We start from the raw sequence: 27161 nt of genomic DNA, 5'->3' as shown, positions 1-27161 counted from the left end.
CCATCTAAGTTCATGGGAATATTGTCTACGCAAAAATAAATAAATAAATAAATAAATAAGTGGTCTGCAGGAGCAAGAAGGTCTCTGTAGGATTGTAAGAATTTCTTTAGGAGTGGACAGTAGAAAAAAAAAACAATCGCGCAAACATCTCTACTACAAGTGCCTAATTAGATTTATCCAGGCTTTTCTCCCTGTTCGATCGAGTTTTTCCCAGTATAATAAAATGTTATTAATGTTTCTCAGCTCATTTATACATATTTATTAGATTTTCTAATTCTAAAGTATTTAGACAAATTCATTTTCATTTAAAATTTAAACAAAAGTTTTAATCGGAGATACAAAAACTTTTGATTGGCAGTGTAAATGGCCTAATGATTCAGATATTTTAGTAGAGCATCTTACTTTTTCCTCTTAGCTCAATGTTGCAGCTGTGTTTAGTTCCTGAGACATGTTAGTAGCTGTGCTTTTTCATGTTCAGTATATTTTAATAGCACAGCATAGATATTGTCAAAGATTATTTTTGGGTCAGTTGATGCTGTAGCAGTTTGATCAAACACTGTACAAATGTCTTTGGCAGTATTCATGTAGAATGTAAAGTTCCTTTCTCTCTTTTGTAAGAAAAACAAAACAAAAAAAAAACAGTTTATCTGTTGTGCACTAAAATATATTAAGAATTTTGTCCATGGACTACAGTGTAAGCTGACAAAATGATTTAGACTTGAGATACTGTCTATTAAATGATGTTAGCAATTGTTCTGTAATGTTGTATCAACTATAATTTTATTTTATTTTTATTCTTTTTTTTATATAATATGTTACATTTTGATTTAGAACTTAAACAAATAGTCGTACATTTTTTAATTTTTTATTTATATATTTTTTTTACATACTATAGATAAAATTAAGGAATCAGTAGCATTTTCTGCTTCTCTGCATGTAGTCTGATTGTCAGAGTGGTCTAGTTCCACTGCTACCAGAGTACTTTCTTTCCAGAACTACACATAGCTAATAGATGCCAATTTCCTAGAATACAAAAAAATAAATCTGTCCACAGATGTTGCCTAAGAATGGCTTAAATACTTAAACATCACACTTAAATATCTATTATTCACAATAGGGATTAATAGCAACGCTTTGAACAGCCATCATTTATCATTAAAAAGGTATCAGCACTCATATTAAACACTGTCCATGGAATACATTTTCCAATTAATGCTTTAGGAAGTTTTACAAATCACTTTGATATCTTGCCTAAAGAAATTCCAGATATAAAATGTTCTGGTTGTCTGGAACATAAGGAATTATAGGTTACATGTGTACAAGAGGTGGACAGTCCAGCCAGCCGGGTGAATCAGGTTAATAAGAACGGCCAGAGGATTTGTATGATGTAGCAGGAGTCTTTCAGGCTGCACATGTGAGGGCACAGTCATAGAGAGTATGTGAGGTACCATCATATTTTTTCATGATGCTATTAGAACTCAGAGAGGAAACAAACAAAAATAAAAACCTAGTTCTGGAAGGAAGCCACCTGGTGGTCCACTGCATATAGAAGCCATGGTTACATTTTGTTTTTATCCTAGTTCCACTCTCAAGTAATCATGAGTTTAGATTGTAGCAAAGCAAAGAAGCAATTAATTTTTTCAAGGGATTTTTATGCAAAGTTTTACAGTATAGGTTATGCTGGCATTTCATAAACTTTGTCATAGTCACTATAGAGGTATCAATGCCTATAGTTGTTGCCTAAAATGTATGGAAATAGAGATACCTAAAAACTATCCTTTCCGTATTGCTATGTTTTCTATTTGTTTGTTTGTTTTTTATTTATTTGTTCAGATATTCAGGAAAATACGAAGTGAAATGAATACAGGACAAAGCTGTTTCTGTTATTATTGACTATCATTATATGGTCTTAATTTTTTCTAGATTAACATTTTGCTAACTTATTTTTTCATTTGTATTCATGTCTTCTATCCAGTTGTTAATAAATTGAGGCTTCACTAATTATTAACTAGCGGCCATACCAAACGTTTGGCTTGTTATTTTCTGGATATCCAGTTGAACATTTATGGCCAAATGCTCGACACGTATATCTCCCTGCTTGATATCATTTCTATAATATTTGGCCAAATAAATGGGTTACCTTTCATGCAGCCCTTGCATATTTTGCTAAACTCAGTGCAGTAGCTGCATTTGCTTACACAGTCAGCCAGGATTTTCTGTTACACGATGTAACCATCGTGTTAAAAACAAATTTGACAGAACTCTCCATTGTATTGTATTATGAATAGCATACAGCGAAGATGCTCATGGACATGTGCTGTTATTGTTGTACTCCACACATCTAGGAAAAAGACATAGATATAATCAACCCGACACTTTTTTTATTTCTGTATCAACGAATCAGACAGGTCATTCATAATAAAAGTGCAGGGTAAGATGTGTTGTGTGTCACCCATTTAATATTTTCGTTTAATACAAACAGCATCATAATTTTCTTATTTTGGGCACCCAAGTGTATATTTTCCTTTCATGCCAGTAATAAAAGTGTAAATACCAATTTTTATACTGTATCTGATGCTCAGATGTACAAATGTCTACAAAAAATGAGTTTATCAACAGTAAAAATCTTTCCCTACAGTTGTAGACAGTTTATTATTGTGTGTAATATCTAACCTGGACTGGACTGCAGACCGGACATGTGCTTTTGTATAATTGTATAAAGTCAGCTTATACACTTAGCTGATTGATTATAGATGCAAGCATAATAAATATTAGTTTAACAAACTTATGTTTATGATTTATGCTGTAAGCATGGAGCCATCATTTCCACCAACATGCGTTGAGCTTGTTGTGGTAAATTTTTTCTATTTGCCTGCTAAGATTTTCTTGTTAGCAATGTTGGCACTTCTGCATAGTACTTATTATAGTTTTGCATAACTGTTAAATAAAATAGATAATTTGGTAATGTTATTGTCAATTTATTCATTTAAATAACTGCATAGTCACAAATTGCGTCATATTTCAACACGGAGTTTGTGAAAAGATTGCAGAAGTATTACAAGAAAGAAATGCATCTATTTGCTTATGATTGCAGAATAAATTGTAAAACAGCAATAGAAAACTGACTGTTTAACAATTAGGTGAAAGTTCTGCTTTTTAACTACTTTTTTATTTGTTAGTTTTTGGGCCCTTTATTTGCTGTGACATGCTTGCATATTAAGGTGCAAACAAAAATAAAATATGTTATTTTGTGTTATTTCAATATTTTCATACAAAAATGTTCAAAGGAAGTATCATTTTTCTTTTGTTTTACATCATATAAATCATTGGGATTGAGTGTCATTCAGTGCTCTGGAAAAGTCACGAGACCTCTCACAAAGAAGCTGCTGCTTGATGAACTTCAACAACTTATGTCAGTAACATACCTGCTGTGAAGGTATGATTCAAAAATGTCATTAAGCCTAACCTTGAATAACTTAACAATAATCTTCTGCAGACATTCACCTTCAGATTAATTTCAACAATGGGCAAGAATTTTGTTGGCATATCTTAAACAGAAATTCATTTGTTCAGTGACATCTACATAATGTTCCACAGGATGTTCTATTATTACTGTTTGCTGAAGTGGAAAACATCCTTGAAACACTCAATGAACCAAAATCAAAAAAGATAGCACAAAGGTATTGGCACCCTTTAATGTTTTACCTAATATAGCAAATTTCCTGTCTACCTCGAAGGAAAACATCATGCCAAAAATTTTAAATCTCAACAATAAAAATGAATTTTAAATGAATTGCCCTGCCCACATTTTTATAGAGTTTCTTTATGTTTGTAAAATGGAGCTTGAGTAAGCTTGAGAAATAATATATTACATCTACGTGTATGATGCAATCATCAGTGACCATACATAAAGATTTTTCCCAGAGGAATCAATCAAGATCTTTGCTAGAACTGACTCTAATCGCATCTCTTTAAGCTGTTGTGAAAGACCTATTAGATAGAAACAATAACATTTATTTTTCTATCTAACCAAGAACAAGAATGCTTTCAATTGATGTCTTCAGATAGCTGCAATGCAGCACATCTATTTGAAGAAAGGCAAATCATTAGGGAAATACTTGGCAGGAACATGGAGCTCTCGTCATGCTCTCTGAAACCTGAATGCTTTAGAGAACGCATAATTGAGCACTGAATAATTTCAAGAATACAATTACTGATAACCTGCTTAATGTACCAGAGGATCAGTAGTGACATTGGGACTTCACAAAACCTGACTGCTAAGGTAAATAATTCAAAACCAGACCAAGAAAAAATTGTAAAAACTGCAGCCAATATATTGCAAATATTGATAAAGCTATCATAACTGTCATAACTTACAAAACACTTTCTAAATTTTGTCTCAGTAGCACGGCAATGGTACTGCTTCTGCACTGCTGCTGATTTTCTGGCTTTTTCCACTCACAGTTGAGTGTCAAACTAGCGAAAGGTTTGAAATGCTACGTTTTCCCAAGGGCTTTGTTAACATTTGAACTAACACCTGGCTGGGTCTGAGTGATACACTAATTGACAGGTTATCCAGGCTGTTTGTTTTGTAGTGCTGCCAAAAAGAAAAGGAAAAAGAGTTCTTAATACAGCTGGATGTGTAGGACGTGACCTCGGATATTTGCTGATTTGTCTCAGCCTCACAGTTGTGCTGATGTCAATATTCTGAAACACTAGATCAAAAAAATTTCTGTATGCCTAGTATATCTTACTTTCATAAATAAATGTTCAGATTTTGAAGAACAATTTAAATAAAATGGACACATACACACACACAAATAATCAGTTCACATGGTAATTATTTTGTCATAATAAAATGGATAAATATTTAATATCGATAAATAATTTTGAATTTTTCTTTCTGAATTTGCATATTCCTGTAAAGCTGCTTTGCAACAATGTTCATTGTTATAAGCATTAAAAATGACCTTTTATGCTTTCCAAAACCAGAATTTTTTTTGGAAAGAAATAGCATTTTGCACATAAAAAGACATGCTGTTTGTATTAGTAGGGAACAATTCATCCAAGCCTCTTATCTGATGTCACTGAGACTGTGTACTGTATTTCATTAAAAACAAATATGCAGCTTAAAATGTTCTTATTGCCTGATGTGTCTTGATGGATTAAGAGAACATTCAATGTAGGAAAATAACCTGACAATGTAGTTTAGAATTTCAACATTTTAATTATTGCTATGTATTTTGTTTATTTTAGTGTTCCTATGGATATCCTCCAGACACCATGATATTTTTAAATGTCAGAAAATAAAACAAATCTAGCTGGGGAAAAAAGAACAGCTGAATAAGGACTAATGTCTCCATGTACAATACTGTGAATACATGGCTTACCTTAGTCCAACATGGTGTTTGGAGGTTTTTAGCAAGTGACCAAACTTTATAGGTTTAAGCCTCTAGTAGATTATATTACAAGATAAAATCAATATCATAATTATACATTACACAGCCTTAATGTTTTTTAATTCTTACATTTTTACTGTTTTATTTCTTCATATTATTCTATTCATACTCTTAATTGTAATTCTTATAAAAGGACATTGGCTTTCAATAAGAGTCCAACAGAGACTCATGAAATCGATTCAGTTTGACCATTAGGAAATCACCAGCTCATGGACCAACCACTAAGAAAATGTCTTCAAGGCCCATTTTGCACCAGAGAAGGCAGCTGTGCCATTTGAGCACCATTTTATTTGATCATATTATGCATGTTAATATTAGTGTGGCACTGCAGCTCATATTTACTTCCCTATTGTGATAAAGTACAGAAATGAGCACACTTTTGTCTCTTCGTTGACACAAAATATGCATTTCCTTTGAAAATCTGTATGACTGTGACATAACTTTTGAGTTACCTCAAAATGCAGCAATATACTAACACTGATGAATACAACAGCAAACGATAATGTTCTTTTGCCTGCAATGATAATGCTAATTTTGTCTAACGTATCTATGGATTTATCAGTGATGTGTTAGCGTTACTACAGGAGGTGTCAGAGAGGTGTGGGGCAGAGATGTACGTACGTTAAAGCATTGTAAAAATAGAGAATGTTTATTACTCTTGGTTTGTTGACTGAAGTTCATTAATAAGAAGAATTTAATAAAGCATAGTAACTATTAGGATGGTTGAAGTCATCGATGAATGTAATTCTGTATAAGTGGAAAAAGTGAATTATTAAAGGTACTGATTCTCTTGATTCATTTTGAGGTTTGGATGGCTGTCATTTCTATTATAAATCAACAGACTCTACACATTGAAATTGAGTTTTATTTGGTGTCTGGCAGACCACAGGTTCATAAATAGTGGTATGTTGTACATGTTTCTGCACCTTCATTAAAAAAAAAGTTCTTTGAATTCAGACCTCATTTATGCAGGTGCTAATGTTGATTTTCTTGCCAACCTAATTATTAAAAAATGCCTGCATGCAGATCATGCAAAGAGAATCTACACCACTAGACATGGGGATAGAAAATGTGGACTGAAGAATTTTATCACTTTTTTACCCTTTTATTGTTAAGCATTCAGGTAATATTAAAGAGAATATTAACAATATAGAATAGGAATAAACTCACTGCAGCTTATTTTTCAGCAGCTGATTAAATAGCACATTATCGAACATCTATTTTTGCATGATGAACTACTTTACTAGCAGAAAGTGTGAAGCTTAGGCAGGAGTGAAAAATCTTACATCTTATGTTGCGATGTGTAGAAAGTGATTAGACAAGTTACTATATATCTCACACACACTTTATTATCGTTTATTAGAACTCATTTTATTAGGAGCACTTGGACATGCAGTTATCTAAACATTAAATCATGTGATGCAGCACAATGCAAAATATTGCAAAAACAGTTCAAGAGATCAGTTAATGTTCATTTTCAACTACAGATTGAAGAAAATGGCTGACACAAATAAGCAATCTAAAACCATGGTGAGCAGAAATGCATATCAGCAGGCTCAAAAAATTTTCTGAGATTCTGAGGCTTTCCTGACCACAGATTCACTAAAACCGAGCTGTATACATTGTGTGTGTGTGTGTGTATGTGATTTAAATTCGTAGCGTAAAAAAAGTTGAACACACCTGCTTAATTAGCATCACTCACACACTGTACATTTTAAAGGGCTTTTATTCATTCAGCCTTACTATCTATTTATGCTCATGTGTTTTGTCTGATCCATATTGTGCTGTTTGCTGATTGCCTGGCCAGTGCTTGTTTACTGATGTTGTGGGATTGTTTGCCTTTAGTGACATTAAAGCTTACCCACCTGCACTTGCATTTGCCTCTGCAGGTTTATTATGACACATGGAAGTACAGGTTGAAGACACGGGCAAATGTTATGTGTCTGTCTAGTATACTTTCAGCTTTGTTGATGACACTGATAACGTCAATGCATACGAAGTGTCTTAGCAAATACTTAGCAAAGATTCAGCTACATGATGACACCTGAATAAAACAATGGATGTTTTAAAATAAAATAAGCATCCTTATTTATAAATAATTTAAAATCATATTTATGTGGTTTGTCATGATAAAAAAAGAATTGAATTTTTGTTAAATGATATAAGAGTTTTTTTTTAGTTATTGTCGATTTTCTTAAAATAGTAAAATATTCCACTGTGAATACAGTGTTGTAAAACAACATATCTAACAAGACAAGAGAATATACTGGATGTGTTGTATATTCCAAATTGATTTTAAAAACACTGTATTTCCAGGCAGCACTGAGGGCAAGCTCCCCTATTTCTTTGTATCATTTTTGGTACTCTGTCATTAGTGGATATTCCTATGCAAACATCAGTAGTCTGAGCTGGACAGAGGCGGGTAGAGTATCCAAAATCTGTACTCAAGTAAAAGTACAAGTACTTATGGAAATATTTACTCAAGTAAGAGTAAAAGTAACAATCTTAATAGTTGCCTGACTAAGAGTAAAAAGTATCCGATGAAAAAACTACTCAAGTAATTAGTTGTAAGCTGCGATGTCTGTTTGTTTTGGTGCACACAGAATGCATCGCATTATAAAGCTATTATTTTTTACATCTTGGAGTGAAAATATAGAATTAATTTGAGGCCACGGGTGATCTGCCTTTGATAAAGCGCAAACGTCTTCCTCTGCTTCAGCCATCATCTTCCAACTAAAGGCGCGCTAAACTTCAGCGGGAGATGCGCAGCATACTCTCGCGCAGCAGCCTCTCCAACGTCTCGCGAGACTTGTCATATAAACTAATTATTATTTATTAAATCTCATATTTATTACCATTTGAGTAACGGAGGAACGCCACCGATGTAAAAGTAAAAGTAAAGTTTTTCCACTAAAAATCTACTTGACTAAGAGTAAAAGTACGCATCTTTAATTATACTCAAAAAGTTACCCAAAAAATGTACTCAAGTAAATGTAATGAAGTAAATATAATTCGTTACTACCTACCTCTGGAGCTGGGCATACTGAAAGTCATTCAATAAACACGTGGTACTGTGATTGCCACAGTAGTTTTTGTTTACCTTTGGACATGATGGAAGGTGTTTTGTGATTCCAAGAATCTTCTGCATCTCCCTTTACCAGAGGCCCTGTTTCCAAGGCAACCCTTCATGTCTGCACTTGCCAGAACTGGCAGCAATATCTGCAAGATGCCCCCAGGTGCACAGACAGAAATATCACTGACAAGGTCAACTGGAGCCAGGTAAGAAGCCGTGAAAATCACCATGAATCCATTCAAAACTGTGAAAAAAACAACTCACATCCACAAAAGAGAGAGCCTGAATGGCAACACCAAAAGGCTAATTAGACATTGTAAAGCATGTCATAGCCCTGTGAGCAGTGAATGGGATTCAATGGGATAGCCTGTGAAAGCTGTCAAAACCAGGTACTCTCTATACCATAAATGAACATTAATGAATATAAATAATCCATAAAATATTTGACATCATTGAGAAGACTCCAATATTTATGTGGACTATAATTTATAATGAATTATGTATTAGGCATAAGCATATATTCAAATGTCTCAGTTTCCTTAAACTACATATATCAGTGGTATAGACTTTCATAGAAAACAGGGTTAAGTTGACCTTCTGGCTTCTCTCTGGATTAAAGCAGTGCTATCACCTCTCCTGAAAGTAGGCTGGAGCCACTGGCTCAAGATGTCAGAAATTAATCAAAATTTAATCTCTCTCTGCTGTGTGCGGTGGGATCAGGGGAGCTAGGAGGGGTGGATTGGCCAGGAAGAGACAAGACTGCAATCCACATCCATAGGTCAGTGTACTTATGAACAGAGAGAGAGAGAGAGAGAGAGAGAGAGAGAGAGAGAGAGAGAGAGAAATGCTCTCTCTGCATCAGTGCTGTAAAGGTAGACTTTAATTATCCTTAAGGCATGGGGCACTGCAGTACATAAACAACACAGGACATTAAACACAGAGAATACATACACCCAAATACACAATCTATACATATTTTTATATACACATAGTGAAAATCCATTAATGCATTGCAGCTGCAGTGGAATATACAGTAAGTATATCTGAACATTCAGGAAAATTCCAACACAGATAGAATAAATGAAAGCATATGATTATGAAACCATAAGTAAATGCCACTAGGACAAATACTTTAAATGCCTCATGTGATTATTTTTAAGGTTTATGAACTTAATGTAAAATAAATAATAAACTTAATTAATAATAACAACACTATTACTCTCCCCATGTCCTAGAAACTTTCTTTTATCATGCTGGTCACTCACACAGAGGTATTTCTAAACTTGATTTTTTTTTTTTACAAATGGTATTCTTATTATATGCAATGAGAAAACTTTAGAAAAAATGAGAAAAAATGTAATTTTCATTGGGTTAACAAAGGGTTAATATTCTGTGCATTAACTAAAACATTGTATAATAAAAGCTCATATTTAGACCCATTACCATATATTTACAGTGCCGTACAGTTTGTCTACTTTCATATGAGCCATTATTCACCATTGTATAGTATGAATTGACAAAGAAATTCAATGTTCAACATGGGCACAACAAAACAAGCCATGTCCCATTCACTGTGTTCAATATATGGGGCACTATATATATATACACACAGTATATTTGTCAATTTATTAAACAGCATGATGTAGCTTAGCGTATAATTGCACATGATACCACAAAGTGCACTGCAGTGGGTTAGTAGAACCCAGAAGAACAGAACATCCTGAAGGCTGGGGTATTCATTGCATTAAAATATGATAACTGTGTATAAAACTTAAAGATAATGTAATATTCTGTAAAACATAATGTCTAATTGTCTAAAATATAGTGTGTAACCACGTCTGTTTTTGTGAGAAATGACCTTAATATATTGCCTTGGCTGAGTGAAACACAGAGAGATCAACAGAGGTCGCTGTAGGGTCTAGTTTTAAGAAAGATTTCTTACTGGTTATCATTATAGCCAGATAAGTCTGTGTATAGCCTGCCTTATCTATCAGCACACACTGCCTGTGTTGAAGACCAGAGTTCAATCATGTCACACTATAGCTAAGCCTTACTGGTAACACAGCATGTTAATAAACATATCAGCTTTGTCCAGGCCAGCCCTGAGTCCAGCATGGCCCCTTACTATTAAGTAGAAGTGACTTCTAGCTGGAAGATCAAAAAACAGCTGTTTCTAAAGTCAGTTTAGGTCACTGGAAAAAGTAAGTGGCTGTACTTGCAAACATAGGCATAGTTCAAGAGACACATTTTCCTTTGTCAAGACTACATAACCTATCAGTCTCTGCACCCCATAAATAAAAGTATCAGAACTTTGTGCAATTCTTATCTTCAAAAATGAAAAACACGGTTAACCTAGATATATATTTTGTTTTAGAAACAAGCAATACATATGGTTACATAAATACATACATAAAGATTTGGCTTCATGCAAATTACAATAAACATTGTTAAGGATTGACATTGGGGGAAGATGCAAGTGTAGATATGATTTAACTGGTACCATACAAAACTGACACAAGGTCCACGAACAAGCACTATGTATGCACATGAATACAGAAACATGGAGTGAGCTCAACAAAAGCAAGATGAAAAGTGCTACCGGAGACAGTACATAAAGTAAATATCCATGCTCATTAGACATAAACATGACTCAGGTAGATGACTTTATGGGGTGCAGGGACTGAAAGGTTATGTAGTTTTGACAAACATATGACATTTAATGAATGCTACCTATTAAATATGCTGTATTTCTTTTGTAAAACTGATCCACATTCAGTAGTATAACCTGTAATCAACTCTAATTAAAAATCAGGCTTGCCATGAGCTGTTATTTTAAACTGCTAATCTTTATTAGAGAGATCAGAATGTAATATAGACACAACAACTTTATTTCATATAGTGAATGCATTTAGAGAGTTTTAATATGTTTCTTACATATTTACATGTTTTCATTTGTTGGTGCCTATGTTGATGACAAAATAAATCCTTAAAAATGTTTAAGGAACCATTATTGTGATTATGCTTTTAAATTAATCTCTCCAGGGGTCTAATTAAAGCAGCTGTATGTTTTTTCTCTCCCTACCAGTACTCTTAGATTAATCAAGCATTCATACCCAGTCTGTGGTAAGACAGCCTGATTTATTCCAGTGTGAAAAACTGCAACATAAAAGATTTAGAATTTTATGACATGATCATTTCATTCATTCACACTTCACAGGATATTGGATAGTGGATAAGATGGTGAAATTCTTACTGTTGCCTGTCAGATCAAGCTGATAATATAAACTTCCTGAGTACGCTCATTATATAGATACATATACCCTGACGATAATTTTCAATGTCGCTAGCATGAATGAATAAAAAATTTAACTGAATTTGGCTAAGGTAGGCTACATATTTAAAAGAAAATTCAATGAACAAGATCATAACAAGGAGACTTGCGTTATATGATCTTTAATTCACACCAAATAATTTTACTAGACATACAATTATTTTCATTTAGTGCTGAACAATATGCTTATACATTAAAAATAGATGGTTGCATGTTAATTGTATGTTAAAAATGGAATATTCAACACTGTTACATTTATGGATGTGGATTAATGATACAACCTCACAGTAAGAAAACTATCCAATATTTTACAGGCCTTCCCTTGATGCTAAATTGCTAAAATGGATGGGATGTGGGGGGATGTGGTAGCCTAGTGGTTAAGGTGTTTTCCAATCAAGGACTATTGATTGGAAAGGTCATGAGTTTGAATCCCAGGTCTACCATGTTGCCACTGCTCAGCCCCTGAGCAAGGCCCTCAATTTCTCAGTTGTTTAAATTCAAATAAGAATGAAAGTCCCTCTGGATAAGAGTGTCTGCTAAATGCCAGAAATGTAAATGCTGGTGAGACTCCCTCTCCATGTCAGGGTTGGCTTCCTGTGAAACTGTCAGTCAGACCTGTATCTCTTACTGTAGTATTTATGAGCTACAATAGAAGGCTGAATGTCAGTTGACTCCACTCCATTACATTTTTGATTCACCAATTCCAGAGGGAATACACAGAGCATTTAATGTAACTTATGAAGGAGGTGGTGAGATGTGTCTTCTTTATTTTCTTTATTAACGCTAATCATCTTTTCTCAGTTTCTGAACTTTGTGTTTTTTCAGTTTCTTTTCTCAGTTTTCAATCATTGTATATACAGTATCTGTGTGACTTAACTTTTTTTTACAGAGGCTATGAAATGGAACTTTTTATATATACTATATATATTTTATATATATATATACTAAAATGGAATGAAAGTTTTTGTCATGTCACAATCCAAGTGGTGATTTATGGCTTCTATAAAAGTGGACATTCAGGGATTTAGGAATTTATTATTTTAAAGTATATTTAAATATTTAAGTATTTCTTTTAGTTTAGTTGGGCAATATATTCAAAGAAACGTTCCATAAAAACAACAATGCTTGGTTATTTTTCCACAGATGTTTCCCTATTCAAAGAAAATAGATATATCAATCTCATTTTTGCTCTGTGGGATGCCCCAAGTGCTTGTTTTTAAGCACCTAAAAACCAAAGGTGTCTTATTCAACAAATAAAATATTGTGTAAAGGTCACCCTGAAAGCCAGCAGTGTCCTGGTATAATTTTATACCAGATGTCTGGGAATTCAATTATTTGTTTGTTTGTCCTGATTGAAAATGTCTGATATGGTGATATTCCATTATGTCAGTGGAATAGAACATCAGTATACTGGTAAAAAGGGTTAAATGCACACATATAAGTCAGGATGTGGCTTTAAAAGAGACCAAGGTGTGACTTGTTTTATAAACTGAACTGAACGCATTTGCATTCCAAGTATGAAATCCAAGTGTGAAAGCTTTCTGACTGATGATGATACCATAACTGTGGATGCATTTGGTTACAGTAAATAAAGGTCAAAACAAGAATGAAGAAAGGTGGGGCAGCAATAGCAAACAATAGCCATACCACACTAGACAAACTGTCCAGTTGTCTGCCACAGTTAACCCCATGTCCATCATATCAACCTCCCCAAACCAGATAATCATGCCAACACTCCAAGTGAAACAGCAAGATCTCATGTCTGATATCAAGATTCTCCAAAATATTACGATATGCACAGGCAGAGTAGTTTTTGAGTTTGATCATCTGTCCTAATCTAATAAAACAAATCAAATATTAACATACAAACAAGATCAAGGTACATTAGCAGGTCACACCCTTGAGTTCCAAACCCGTGTAGATATGTATGTAACAACCAGGTTTAGAAAGATGTCATTGCTGAGTAAACTTGTTAAGCCATTTGTCACTGTACTCTCTCATTGATCTAGCCATTTGTCTCAATTCGGTGTTAATGGAGAGAAGTCAAAAAGCCATTTTCTCAAAGCTCATTCAACCCCCTACAAAAGAATCAGACTCAGGATGTCTGTGAACATTGGTCACACTGTACCTACTCCATTTGAGCAACTACAATGCCCAGAGAGGAGCCATTGCTTTTAATGTAGAAAGGCAATATATAAAACCTTGCAGTGTCTTACATATCCTATAGTTCAAGAAGTTGTGTAGACATTATTTAAAGAGCAAACAACCTGTTAATGTAATGAGTCAATTTTAGTCTTCTCCTGCTAAAATTGGTATTACATCATTTGAAAATTAAGACATAACTCAATTATAACAATTACTATATAATTAATTACATATTATAACAATTTTGACTTGAGCTACACTGGACAAATTCAAACCCTTGATTGCTGGTCTATAGGAAATTGAGTCATCATTTTATTGCATTCCACCAATTGGTCAGGAATTAAGTGCAATATAATAATTTCCTTCCTGGTAATCATCTCATTCAAGGATTCCCCTTGCTCCAGAATAAATAGGGGTTTGACCCTGATATTAAGATTACTGGCATCCAAATCAAAAAACTATACTTTATGTCCATGTCCTTTGCCCAAGAACGGAAATCAAACTGTATATTTACTAAGCTCAGCCTTAAAAATGCTTACATCTTGATTTACATAAGGGTGAGCGATGATTTTAAAACCACCTTCAGTCCAAATATTAAAACCAGGAGACTTGTAAAAAACTTCCTAATAATACATATTAATATATATATGTAGTAAAAGATGATAACTAAAACAATACAAATGATGACATTGAACATTTAACTAAACTTAAACACCTATGACTGTTAGGAACTGACAATTAGGAACAGGTTTGGAGACAGGGAGGAGTGAACGAAGGCGGGGTAGACACGTGACAACAACAATAACAATAGCACATGGCCAAAAGTCCGGGCTGATTCCTGACAGGTTCGGCGGAACCGAAAGTGGAGCGGCGTCCCTCACGGAACAGGGTGCAATGGCACTACACCTTTAAAGTAGAGGGGGACAGGCCCTGAAAAAGGGCAGTGAACTAGGTCCTGACAGCATTTGTCATACCAGAGGCATAAAAGCCTCCACTTCAGATCATACACCTTCATACCTTCCTAGTTGAGGGATCCCTAGCAATCAGTAGAGTCTCCACTACCTCATACAAGAGGCCTGCTCACTAGAAACTGGTCCCCCTTAGGGGCCAGACCGAGACCTTCCACATCTTGTGGTGGAGTTGTAGGATTGCCCCTGCGCCTGACAAAGGAGATCTTTTCTGATAGGGATCTCACATGGACTGCCATCTAGGAGGGAGATTTGTTCTGCAAACCACACTCGAGCGAGCCAACGAGGAACCACTAGAAGAAGGTTGACTCAATCGTGGCACACTCTGGGGGAAAGGTATACAGGTGAAGCCTCAGACACGTCTGTACCAGAGGGGCCAGATGAGAGAGAGAATACCTTAGCAGACAGTGGGTTGACTCCTTGGAGGCCAACGTATCCACTTCCGCCCCGCCAAAAATCTGGCAAATGAGCTCCACTGCCTGGGGTGGAGACGCCACTCCCCGGGCCTCAGCACCTGCCACAATAGAAAGTCTGCATCCTGATTTACATGCCGTGAGATGAAAATTGCTCTCAGTGAAAGAAACCTGGTACGCAGACCACCCTGATGATGGATGTAGACACCTGGTAGCCCCTGACGTTTGGGAGGAAGTTTTTCAATTCTAGAACATGGCCCTGATCTCAGGCAATTTATGTGCCATGAGAGATAAGGGCCTTCCCACAGATACTGACCTGGGCAGCCGTCCAAGGCTGCTCCCCAGCCTGAATGTGAGGTGGCTGTTGAAAGAGTTTTGAGACGATGACACAACCCTAGAGCCCACAGCCTATACTATTCAAATGTCAGGTAGAGATATTAGGTTGAAAAAGTATTTAGAATTTTCACTGTATTATGACCTTTACATTAAATGATGCCACATTAACCACAATAACCATAACTCAAAGTATATTCTGTGCTAACCAGAATAATAGAGAACAATGAAAAGCAGGCTTACAATGCCCTCAAACCCTGCAGCTGTGTCCTGCTGCTTTTGCTGACATCGTCATGATAATTTACACACTAACCATAGGGAATTCACACTTGCTTCAGCAAAATAACTTTCAGTGCTTAGTGTCAGCAGGACACCAAAATATACTGCCATATATGCTACATAAAAGCTCCATGTAATAATTTTACCCAAAATACTGAGTCTTTAGGGGTTGCATTTAGGCTTTGTTTTCCTCTCAACTTCCCTCCCACCCAACCATCCCCAAAAAAAGGAAAAAAAACATGCCAGTGTGTTGATTGGGAACAATACATTTCCATATCATTACATTAAAAATCTCTGTCTCCTCTTTCAGTTACTATGGTTTTACTTTTACAGTTGACCATGCTATGAAAAAATTAAACAGAAAATTCCAGAAATCCATCTAGCATGTCATTCATTTTTTTAAATTGTGTACCATCATGAGTAACATGAGGAAATCTTCATTAAAGTCGTATTGTGCCTGTTTAAAAATTAAAATACAATACAGTGTGTAATCTATAGAGTGTCAATATTATCCAAGGGTCCAAGATATGGAGATCCAAATGTATTTACCTGGGTCAGCGGCCATCTTGAGGAAGCACTTCTGGGGCAGCCACCATTTTGTACCATGCAACACTATTTAAGCACTATTTAAGCATGCCACTGACACCAGAGCATGCTCTTCACCAGAAGGTCTTTTCAATTTGCCTTATAGTCTAGACTAGTCATCCTGTCTTCAGTCCTGTTCCTGCCTGACTGGTTTAACCCTGCCTGTTTGCCTGTTGATGATTCTGCCTGCTTTGCATTGATGCTCTTGCCTGAGATTTTTATTACTTAACTGTTTTCAAGACTTTGAGAATTCCTGCCTACACTGTTTCGCTCTGTTTGCTTCACAGGTTCTGGTGTTCTGTTGAACCAAGCCCCAACTAGTTTCCATGGCAGAGCAATGGAATCAGGAGTGGCTTTCATTCCTGAGCGCTAATCCTTATACCGTTGGATTCTGCAGAATCTAATTGTGTTTGTAATGTGTAATGGCTGATTACTTTTTTTGTTGCATGCTCAATGTTTATGCATTTTTTTTCTGTTTGTTCAATAATCTGCTTGGTGTTGGAATTGTGGTTTTTTTAGGCAGAAATCGTCTTTGTAGTCTTATAGCGGAGATTCCGGTACTTCTGCTATGCTTCATGCATAGATACAATTGGGCTTTGTATGCTTAAGAAAAGGATTTATAATTTCTGTCGTGGGCAGGGTGGAAAGGGTTAAGCACAAACCTCACATCGACTGGTCCAGTGGCTGAGTCCTAAAATGGGGAGCCCACTGCTATAGCCACCGTCTCAAACCTGCTACCCCAGACCTTCATCAGTTACAGACCACCGCAGTTCCATTCCTGCCATCTACCATGACCTGAGCCAGGTGTTCAGCAAGGCCTGAGTCTGCCTCCACACCGCGCATATGCTCTCCATTGGCCTCTTACCTGTCACCACACCGCACCACGGCTACTTGTACTTGTCTGTTGCTCAACCGCTTCATGTTTGCATAACTATAAATTATCTTAATTGCTCCCTGGAGAAACACACACCCTGCATCTGATCCATGTTCCAGTACCTCTTCCAGAACCATACGTATGTGAAGGATGAGATGTATGCAAGCTGGTCACCATCAAGCTTGCACTCTAGAAGTGGTGCCATTGGATGGAGCATACCAAACTTACCTGGTTTGGAAAAAATACAAAAACCTGGAGTACCTTCAAACAACCAAGAGACTGAATCCTAGACAGGGCTTTTGGGCCTTCTTCTTCTTCAGGCAATTCAACTTTTCCTTGTCTTATCACCCATGAACCATGAATGGCAAATAGAATGGCAGAGAAGTGCACCACAATCCACATCCTCCCATTCTCTGTCACTGTCTGAGCCCTCCGCCAAGACATCAAGAAGATGGTTTAATGACCCACATCCAACCTTCCAACTTCAGACAGAGGGATGAGTCTTTATTCCTGACTACCTGTGGTCCCAGTTCCCTTTGCACTCTTTCAATCCTCCAGCAATGATTGTGGTGGTCCTCCCTTCCGCAATTATGTGGCCCATTTCCTCATCTGTCTCAACAGGAAAGCCCCAAGAGTTATCCATTTGGCTACCTCTACCTGCAGCTTGCCCAACACTTCATCGGCCTACTCCACATCTCCAAGGTACTCAAACCTGTCCAGTTTTGCTCAGGTTTCACAGAGTCTTTTGGCCTGTTCAAGCTTGCAAGTCTGTTGATTACGCTCCTGACTAGTCATCTTGCTTTCATTTCTGTTCCTTCTTACATTGCATGGTTTGACTCCCTATTCTTCCTTTGCTGATCTTGTCTCCTCCACTACTGCCTGCCTGATTTCACCCTGCCTGTCCTCCCACTGCCTGCTTGGTTTGACCCTGCCAGTTTCCTGTTATCTTCTCTGCCTGCTCCACGGTGTTGTTTGTGCCTGTGATTTGGATTATTGGACTTTGTTTTCTGCCTACCCTGTATTCCTCTGTTTGCCTGTGTCTCTGGATTATTGAACTGTTTGTGACTTTGATTTCTGCCTATGCTGTATCGCTCTGTTTGCCTGTGTGTAGATTATTGGTCTGTTCCCTGACTAGGCTTTTGCATTCACTCCATGACTGTTGGTGTGTTTCTGTGTTTATTAAAGACTCTTAACTTATAGAAACATATTTCAGATCAAAAAAACTATATTTTCTATTCTTAATATAATATTTTCAATATTCAAATATATTACATAAAACATGTTTGTGTTTTGATGCCCTTTTTCACTTGGAGGACAGTTTTAACACCTTCAAATGAGCTATATTCACTGTCCGTAGATAAGAATATCCTGTACTCCAGCTACTAAAAATGACCCTCGATCGGGGACTTAATACCATGCACTGACATAAAACACAGTGTAGTGATCCTTGAGATCAATATGAACAATTTGTTACATTTACAGAGACCATTCTTTCAATGTCTGTTCTGCTGCCCACATGTTATCATGCTGCTTTGGGTGCATAAGCGTTTGACTGTGAACATGCTTCTTTAATAATTAAAGGTGTATTAAAGGACACTTTCTGGACTTTTACATACTGTAACACTGAACTTGCCTTTTTAGGTTGTGAGTTGAATAAATGTTACACAAATGAATAAATAATTCATTATAAACAGATAGTCCCAACTTCCCAAAAGTATCATAAAGTTAAAATATTAAGATTATCTTTTTGTGCTTAAAATAATATAATCTTCCAAATAATAAATTATGTAAATTGTGATTTACTGCTTTGTGCTATGGAAATTCTTGGAAGCTAAAATCACCATAGAAATAACTATAGGTGTCTTATGAAAGAATGTGGGGCAACACCTTTTTCTAGTACATTATGTTCAATTAATTAAAGTTCATTCATATTCATGGGCCCTACGCATTCTTTGAATACATGTCTTTACTACATTTCTTTGAATACATACTGCTTCTAGATACTCAGCAGTTTTCACTGATGCATCACTTGATGTGAGTTTACAATGTAACAATGTCAGGAAAACCTACTATTTAGGTCTCTATAGGTATACACATGTAATTAATGGCTGTAACCCATGTGTTCCTATGGGAAGGGCACATGGAAAGGAATCACCATAGGACCCCTTCTGGCCAAATATTGTAAGGACTCTGATATGGTAGTGTGTATTGTGCTGCTACACTAATGTATCAGCAGGAGACACAATGTTGGAATTATTAAATACTCTTATTATTATTACTCTTAAATGTTCTTATTAGCCACTGTGTTAGTTTCAGTTTACCGTGTGCTGTTTAAAGACTATAGTATAGACACCATTTAGTTAGTAGTCAGAGAGACTGTTGCTTCTAACCTTCTTTTGTATGTTAAATGTAATTGTTCATTTTTTTAACACTCCTATTTTCTTTTCTCTTTTTTTCTTTGGTCTCTCATAATAGTGCAAACAGCAAGTATGTAGACCATCCATGAAGACAACAAATGACCCACTAAAGTTTAAAGAAGATAGAACTACAAAAAGGATCAATTCACCTAGTTCCATGTCTGTTCCAAACTAAACACACACACATTTAGCTATTGTCCTAAAGACTGGAGCAGGATGCTCGACATCTGTGATGTCATCAATGGGTGTAATTTCCTACATCTATCAGCATAATTTTTTTAATTTTCAAACTTTGGTGTAGGCTCCAGCATCGTAAGTAGAATTTTGTGCTGTCATAGTTTGGTGTAAATTTCACTCACTTGTGACTCCAACAGTTTTTATTGTGTTGTGTGGTTTGCCTATAATAATACAATAGTTTTGTATTTAGGAACCAAAACACATGTCTCCATGTTCTGTTCTGCCTTTGGTGGGGAACCTGTTCATGGGCAAAAATTCCGTGGGTGAAATTCCCAGAGTGGTTAGTAGTTTCCTTTTTTAATCTATTCTCTTTATCTAGATTAATCCTTTACGATATTTTATTTTAATTTTTTATTTCCTTGGATGCAAGTTAAGTCACATAAATATTTCTGGTGGCTGTGGCTCTGTTTAGCCCATTCCTGATAATACTGTAGGACCCACTATCACATTCAGGCCACTTCTGAAACATACCAAACTGTAATGTAATAGTGACAACCAGCTCTGAGGGTGCAATCACATGGCTTTTTTGATTGAACAGACTGGAATATATTCAATCTTGGAGTAATACTTACTATGAGTGACAGGCTACATCAGTAAGTGCATAGATGATGTGAAATCCTTCAATGCCATCACCACAAATGCAAAGCAGAAACCATAGATGCCTGCTGAAGTGCACTCGATACTGAAAATCCAAGACACTGCCTTGAGTTGATGGCAATGCAGCATTCAGCTTTCACACAGCAAGGGCCTGTCTGGCCTGGGTTATTCATTCATTCATTCATCTTCTACCGCTTATCCGAACTACCTCGGGTCAAGGGGAGCCTGTGCCTATCTCAGGCGTCATCGGGCATCAAGGCAGGATACACCCTGGACGGAGTGCCAACCCATCGCATGGCACACACACACACTCTCATTCACTCACGCAATCACACACTAGGGACAATTTTCCAGAGATGCCAATCAACCTACCATGCATGTCTTTGGACCGGGGGAGGAAACCGGAGTACCTGGAGGAAACCCCCGAGGCACGGGGAGAACATGCAAACTCCACACACACAAGGTGGAGGCGGGAATCGAACCCCGACCCTGGAGGTGTGAGGCGAACGTGCTAACCACTAAGCCACCGTGCCCCCCTGGCCTGGGTTATGATAAAGCAAAAGTGCAAATAGGAAGGGGAACTGCATACAAGACCCTACAGTTGAAAAACTGCTGAAAAGATCATTCTGGTCCCTCTACCCACCATCAACACTTAATACAACAACCTCTGCATCTGCAACACCACCAGCACAGCAGATGACCCTCATACTTATTGTAAAGACTCTTCAACCTCCTGCCTTCAGGCAAAACTTAACAAAACACCTGAGGCATTCACGTTACTCAACACCTTGCTGCCTCCCAAAAAGCTTACCTGGACTAATCAAAGCCCTAACCAAGTATGACTCAATACCACTGAACACCAGACTATACAAAGTTGCAATAGATACTTTCTATTTATAAGAATGACAAGAACTTCTACAGTGTCCAGTAGTTTAGTCCATCATTGTCACAGCTTTTCACAACACTTCTGTTCTGTTGTCACTGCACTGTCTCTCACTGTATTGCATGTAACATAACTGCACATCAATATTCTATTTCTTTTATATTATTTCTTTTTCTGTTCGGGCTTGTTTTTAATTTAGTTTTGTGTATGCACAGTCTATGAAAGAGGAGGCCGAGTTTTCATTTAACTGCAAGCCATTCTGAATATCATTGTGTATATGTTAAATAAAATCTTTAATCTCGTTCTGCATATTTTCTTCTGTGTATTTATTGCCTTGCACTGCTAGTACACTGTTGCGTATTTGCACTTTAGGTAGTGTACTTTACTTCTGTTCTGTCTTCAAGAGTCCGAAAAACTTATTTTAAACGCTTGTGCAGAACACAGTGAAATGAAACAACGTTTTTTCCAGGAACATGGTGCTACAAAAATTGCAGAGCTACATAAAACACAGAGCTAAGTGTACTACAGTACAGTACTACATAAAGTGTATGTGTGCAAATGTGAGCAGAAAATGCAAGTCAGAAAATAGTGCAAGACACACAATACAATACAATAAAATACAATAGCGTTCACAGTGCAATGCCGATCAGTACACAGTTTACGTTACACCATTGTCCTGGAGATAAAACATTTCTGTTGAATGTGTATCGATATATGGAGAATTAACAATAAATACCTATTTGGTTTCATTTCACTGAACATGAGGGCAGGGCAATTCCCACTAAATGGTCCATTATTACTCAAATACGTACTATGATTGCTGTGATTCTATTTGACTTTGTAGTTGTTTTTGTTACTTCTGTGCTCGCCTGGTATTTAGCTGACATTAACGTCTAGTTTACTGGTTTTCAGTGTGAGATCTCTCTCTATATATATAAACTACAATATAATTACAGCTAAAAGCCACAAAAGTCCCTCTTTTCTACCTGATCGGGACTGTGTGGGTGCGAGCATGCATCGCCTACTGATTGACAAACAGCGTCTTCTCAGCAAAGTAAATAACTCACACAATGTTCATGTTAGAAAGTTCTAGCACAAGCAGCAGAAAAGCATATAGTAACAGACAGAGTGGAACTTCTGTGTGGGGCTCTCAGGAAGCAGTAAAATATTGTGGTTTGTTTGCACTTTAGAAATAATTTTAAAACGCTACCCTTGTCGACAGACCATTGCACTGCAATGTGCAGAAGAAGAATCTGTTTTGCTTCTAGTTTAATAAAATGAGTTTCACCGACTTTACTTCCTAGCAGTACCAGGCCTATTAACCATTTAGGCAAGTGGCCAGGAAAAGTTCAGAAATCTTTTAACTGAGAAAAAAAAACACAAAAATATATATTTTATTTTTATTTTTTTATTTTTTAGAAATTGTTAAAATTGCAAGCAAAAGATTCTTCTTTTAAAACTGCTATTAGTAAAGACACATATGCAATTATTTTATGTGATGAGGTTTGATGCACTCATGTTTGCCTGTCACACAATCAAAACTATGGAAATATACTGTCATTTTGATAAATTGCATGTTCATGTGAATATTGTAGAGCTTGAGTGATTTTGTGTTACTGTCTGTGATCACAGGAATCTTAAATTATTCTGAATCCTGGAGGGACTGTCTCTCAAATTAGCATGATAGTCAAAATAGAGCAAATAGTAACTTGTGTACACTGGAGAAAATGCTCTCATGATACTTTCTGTGCTTTTCCCTTGTAACACTAAAAAAACTCCCTTATCCCTAATTTAAAGTTATTCCAGTTATTATGCTTATTTCATTACTCTAAATTCAAGTATGTTCAAGTGAGTATAAGACAAAGTAGTACAGCAGCAGCCTTTATAGCACATCATTATCATTCATCAGGCAGCTACTCCATATATCTTCAGCAAACCTTTAACCACATTATGTTCTCTAATTTACTTTTCTAACCATCTCATTTCTAAGAAACGGCAAAGTTCATGGAGCTTGTTCCGGAAAAACATCAGAGAATGTCCTCCGACTTGTCCCAGTTGCATGCTCTCACACTCAATTCATGTGAGAAATGATGCATTAGTTGCTTAGCAGCAGATCACCCGCAGCAACTGCCCAAGCAGATCATCAGCCTCAGGTGTCCCCTGTTGGCACTTCTATAACAGTGAAGCAGTTTATAATGTGTTATGTTTATTTCTATTCCAAAACTATTTATTTTGATGTACTTGCTCTCTGTACTCACCTACCTACATACCTACCTACCTACCTACCTACCTTGCTGCCTATATTATCTAACGGTCATTTTTCTTTCCTAATTCCTTCACTTGTTTCCGTGTTTTCTAACCTTGTCTCCTTTCTTCTAATCTACCCTTGTCTGCTACACTCATTTTTAAGAAAACCTCAATAATAGACCCAACTCTTCTTACACACGATTAAGGAGTAAAGCAAGTGGAATCTCAGTGCCTTATAACCTGTATCAGCACTTTCTGTTTTAGACATTCTCTTTTCTTATTTTGTTAATATTAAATGTAAAGAACATTTTTATTTATGCACTTGCATGTCATTCAGTGACATTTTAATAAAATGTAACTTTTCTTTTCTCTTTCTCTTTCAAGAGAGATTCTGAGTTGATACTCCCTGTGGATTACCAGCATAGGATCCAGGTTCTATAAAGTACTTGACGTAAAGGCTCCACATGAGGCTACTAAGAAAAGCAAGAATAATTGGCAAAGGGATGACAAATGAAATCAGACTCTTAAGCTTATGAGTACTGACAGAGAAGGCTTTAAAAACATGTTTGTTCTCTAATAGCTCTAAGGCCACAGACCATAAAGGTTTTTGTTTTTAGTGACTTTTATAGACAGAGTGCTAGTGGTAATTTGTGGTTTGAGTCAATCAACATGGGAAGTAATCCTGGCATCTGGATGCTACCAGACTTTGCTATCTGTACATAGAGATAAGAGCATTCATCCTCATTTAATATTTAATTTATATTTTATACATATTTCTGTCTTTCATTTCAGCAGAATAGAAAGGTAGTTTATAAAATCTAGATGTAAAAGTTGACACAAAGTTGTTAAAATTGCATATTTGAGATGAGATGTAAAAAATGAAGTCATGTTAACCATGTAAATCTTTTTCCACCCCGATTGTGATTCAACGACCAAAAACATTCCAATGAAAGAAAGTGAAATCAAAATCTCACAATCCACTGGTTACATAAGTGTCAGCAGTCTTTTATAATGGACCATGTAATTGCACTCAGAATTAAACAATCACATCCAAACTCAGTGAGATTATATAGAGGATTGGGTCCCTTTTGAGTCTGATTCCTTTCTTCCTCATATCTTCACAGGGAGTTTTTTCCTTAAGGATAAATTTAAAATATTAGAATTTATATTCTGATTTTATATATTTCTGCAAAGCTGCTTTTTTTTGACAATTGCAAAATTGTCCATAATTGATAGATATTTTGACAAAAAATACAAGGTACACAACAAAAAGATACATGATACCCAGAAACTTGGTGGTAGTGGTGGCATCATGCTATGAGGGTGTTTTTTGGGAATCATGGATAGCTACAAATAGCAATCTCAACATGTAGGGTTGAATGTTAGAAAGGAATGGCTTCAGAAGAAGAAGCTCAACAAATTAGATCTAAATCAAATCCGAAACCTTAGTGCTGTATTACAAGAAAAGCGTGCTTAAACAACATATTAGTAAAAAGGTATCCTAACACATTTGTACTTATTTTCCATATATTCATTTAGCCCACTAAAGATTGAAAAATATCTGACATGATGTTTTCTTAGTTTCATTTTTCTACATCACAAAATCTTGCCCTATTTCCATACTTTGTAGCTTCTGAAACTTTGTAGAAACCAATGCATCATTCTGTAAATTCCCTCTTTCCTTGTGACTGATAAATAGCCATCAGTAAATAGATAGTACAAGATGTCTCTGTGGCTGTCCTGAGCTCTGTAAGCCAAATTAAACAATCAGGAACTATCTATGCATGGAACTGGCTTCCTGTGAATAAGTTTGAACTTAAAGTTATTTTTTAGATTTACTAGATAGTTAGTAGGTGTATTTGTACAGTACAAAAAAGCTTAGATTACACTGAATGCTGGTCGAAGCTGGTTGCTGCTGGTCCTGAACTGCTTTAATGAGCTAGCCACCATGACCATAACCAAATTTGTTTTATTAGTTGCTAGAACAAGAATTTTCAAAAAAATTTCCATCAGAATGGCATGCTGAAGTGCATTTATTTCTGTTTATTAATTGGTTTCCAGACATAGGAAGGAAATCCTTTCATCATTTTCTCAGTTTTGAGCCATCCTCATTTTTTGTTTCCTAACATATTGCGCATAAAGTGAAACAGGAAACAATCAAGAGCCAAAAAAAAAAAAAGTATATATAATGTGCAATGAGTTTATTAAAATAAATCACACCTACAGTAGAAGCTTTAGAATAGTCTGAACACAGCCAATAAGGTCACCAGTGGAGAGTATTATGAGCTTGCACAATTTCTGCTGTAGGCTAATGGAATAATAAGAGCAAACTGGTACCATAGAGGAAAAGCCCCATGAAGATGAATCTTAACCTGAGCAAGACAAAGTGGTAGCAGTGTCTAATTCTGTTTCCATCCTTTCCAGTTACCATTATTCTCCATAGCCGTTATAATGAAAAAGAGAGGAGATCTAATTGAACGTAGAGAAGCGATACATCTTTGTCATTTATGGAGAATAAGAACTAAGCTCTTAGAGGAAAGCCAAATATAGCCCCATACTGATTTGAGGCCACCTTTGTTCTTTTTTTTTTCTTTTTAAGTCTTCATGGCTCATAGCTCAATCTCTGTCAACTCCAGCTAAAATCAGTTGTCTCCTTGTCATATCCATACCTGCATACCACAATTGCTTTAAAATTAATGCATTAATCAGTTTGCGGGCGGAAAAGTCATCACAGAGAAACTAATCACTCAACTCACATTAAATCAGAAAAAACAAGCACTTTGTGAAGCTTGGCTGTGGTCTTTGCTGCTAGATGTATAACATTCGAGAACAAGTTGTGAGAATGTGAGACTCTAGTCTTGTAATATCCCCTCATCTGAGCATTAAAGCAAAATAAGAATAAATCAATGTGCATTATTTATCCATGAGTAAGAAACATTGCACAGCAAGCATCTTGGCTTCAAACCCAGATTCAGATACAGTGTCAATCCAAGCATGAACATTTGCAGGCCTAATTCTTCCCAAACTATATTAGGTTTATTAAGGTTATGGCTGTAGCTCACATAAGATTGTTAAAAAAAATATTGCCTAAAATGTACTAGCTTAACATGTTTGGATTGATTTTTGCAGAAATTATTTAATTACATTTATTTTCTATAATATTCATTCTTTATTTGTTTAACATTTACATTATCTTCAGTAACTGCTTTATCCTTGGTCAGGGTTGTGGTGGATTCACAGCCTGTCACAGGAACACTATGTGTGAGGCAGGAATAGGGTGGGCTGTCAGGAAGCAATGCTACCTGCTAAATGCTGCTGCT

Source organism: Tachysurus vachellii, chromosome 4, assembly GCF_030014155.1.
Source record: "Tachysurus vachellii isolate PV-2020 chromosome 4, HZAU_Pvac_v1, whole genome shotgun sequence".
NCBI lineage: Eukaryota > Metazoa > Chordata > Actinopteri > Siluriformes > Bagridae > Tachysurus > Tachysurus vachellii.
The sequence above is the reverse complement of the archived record's forward strand: the minus strand, read 5'-3'. Positions refer to the sequence as shown.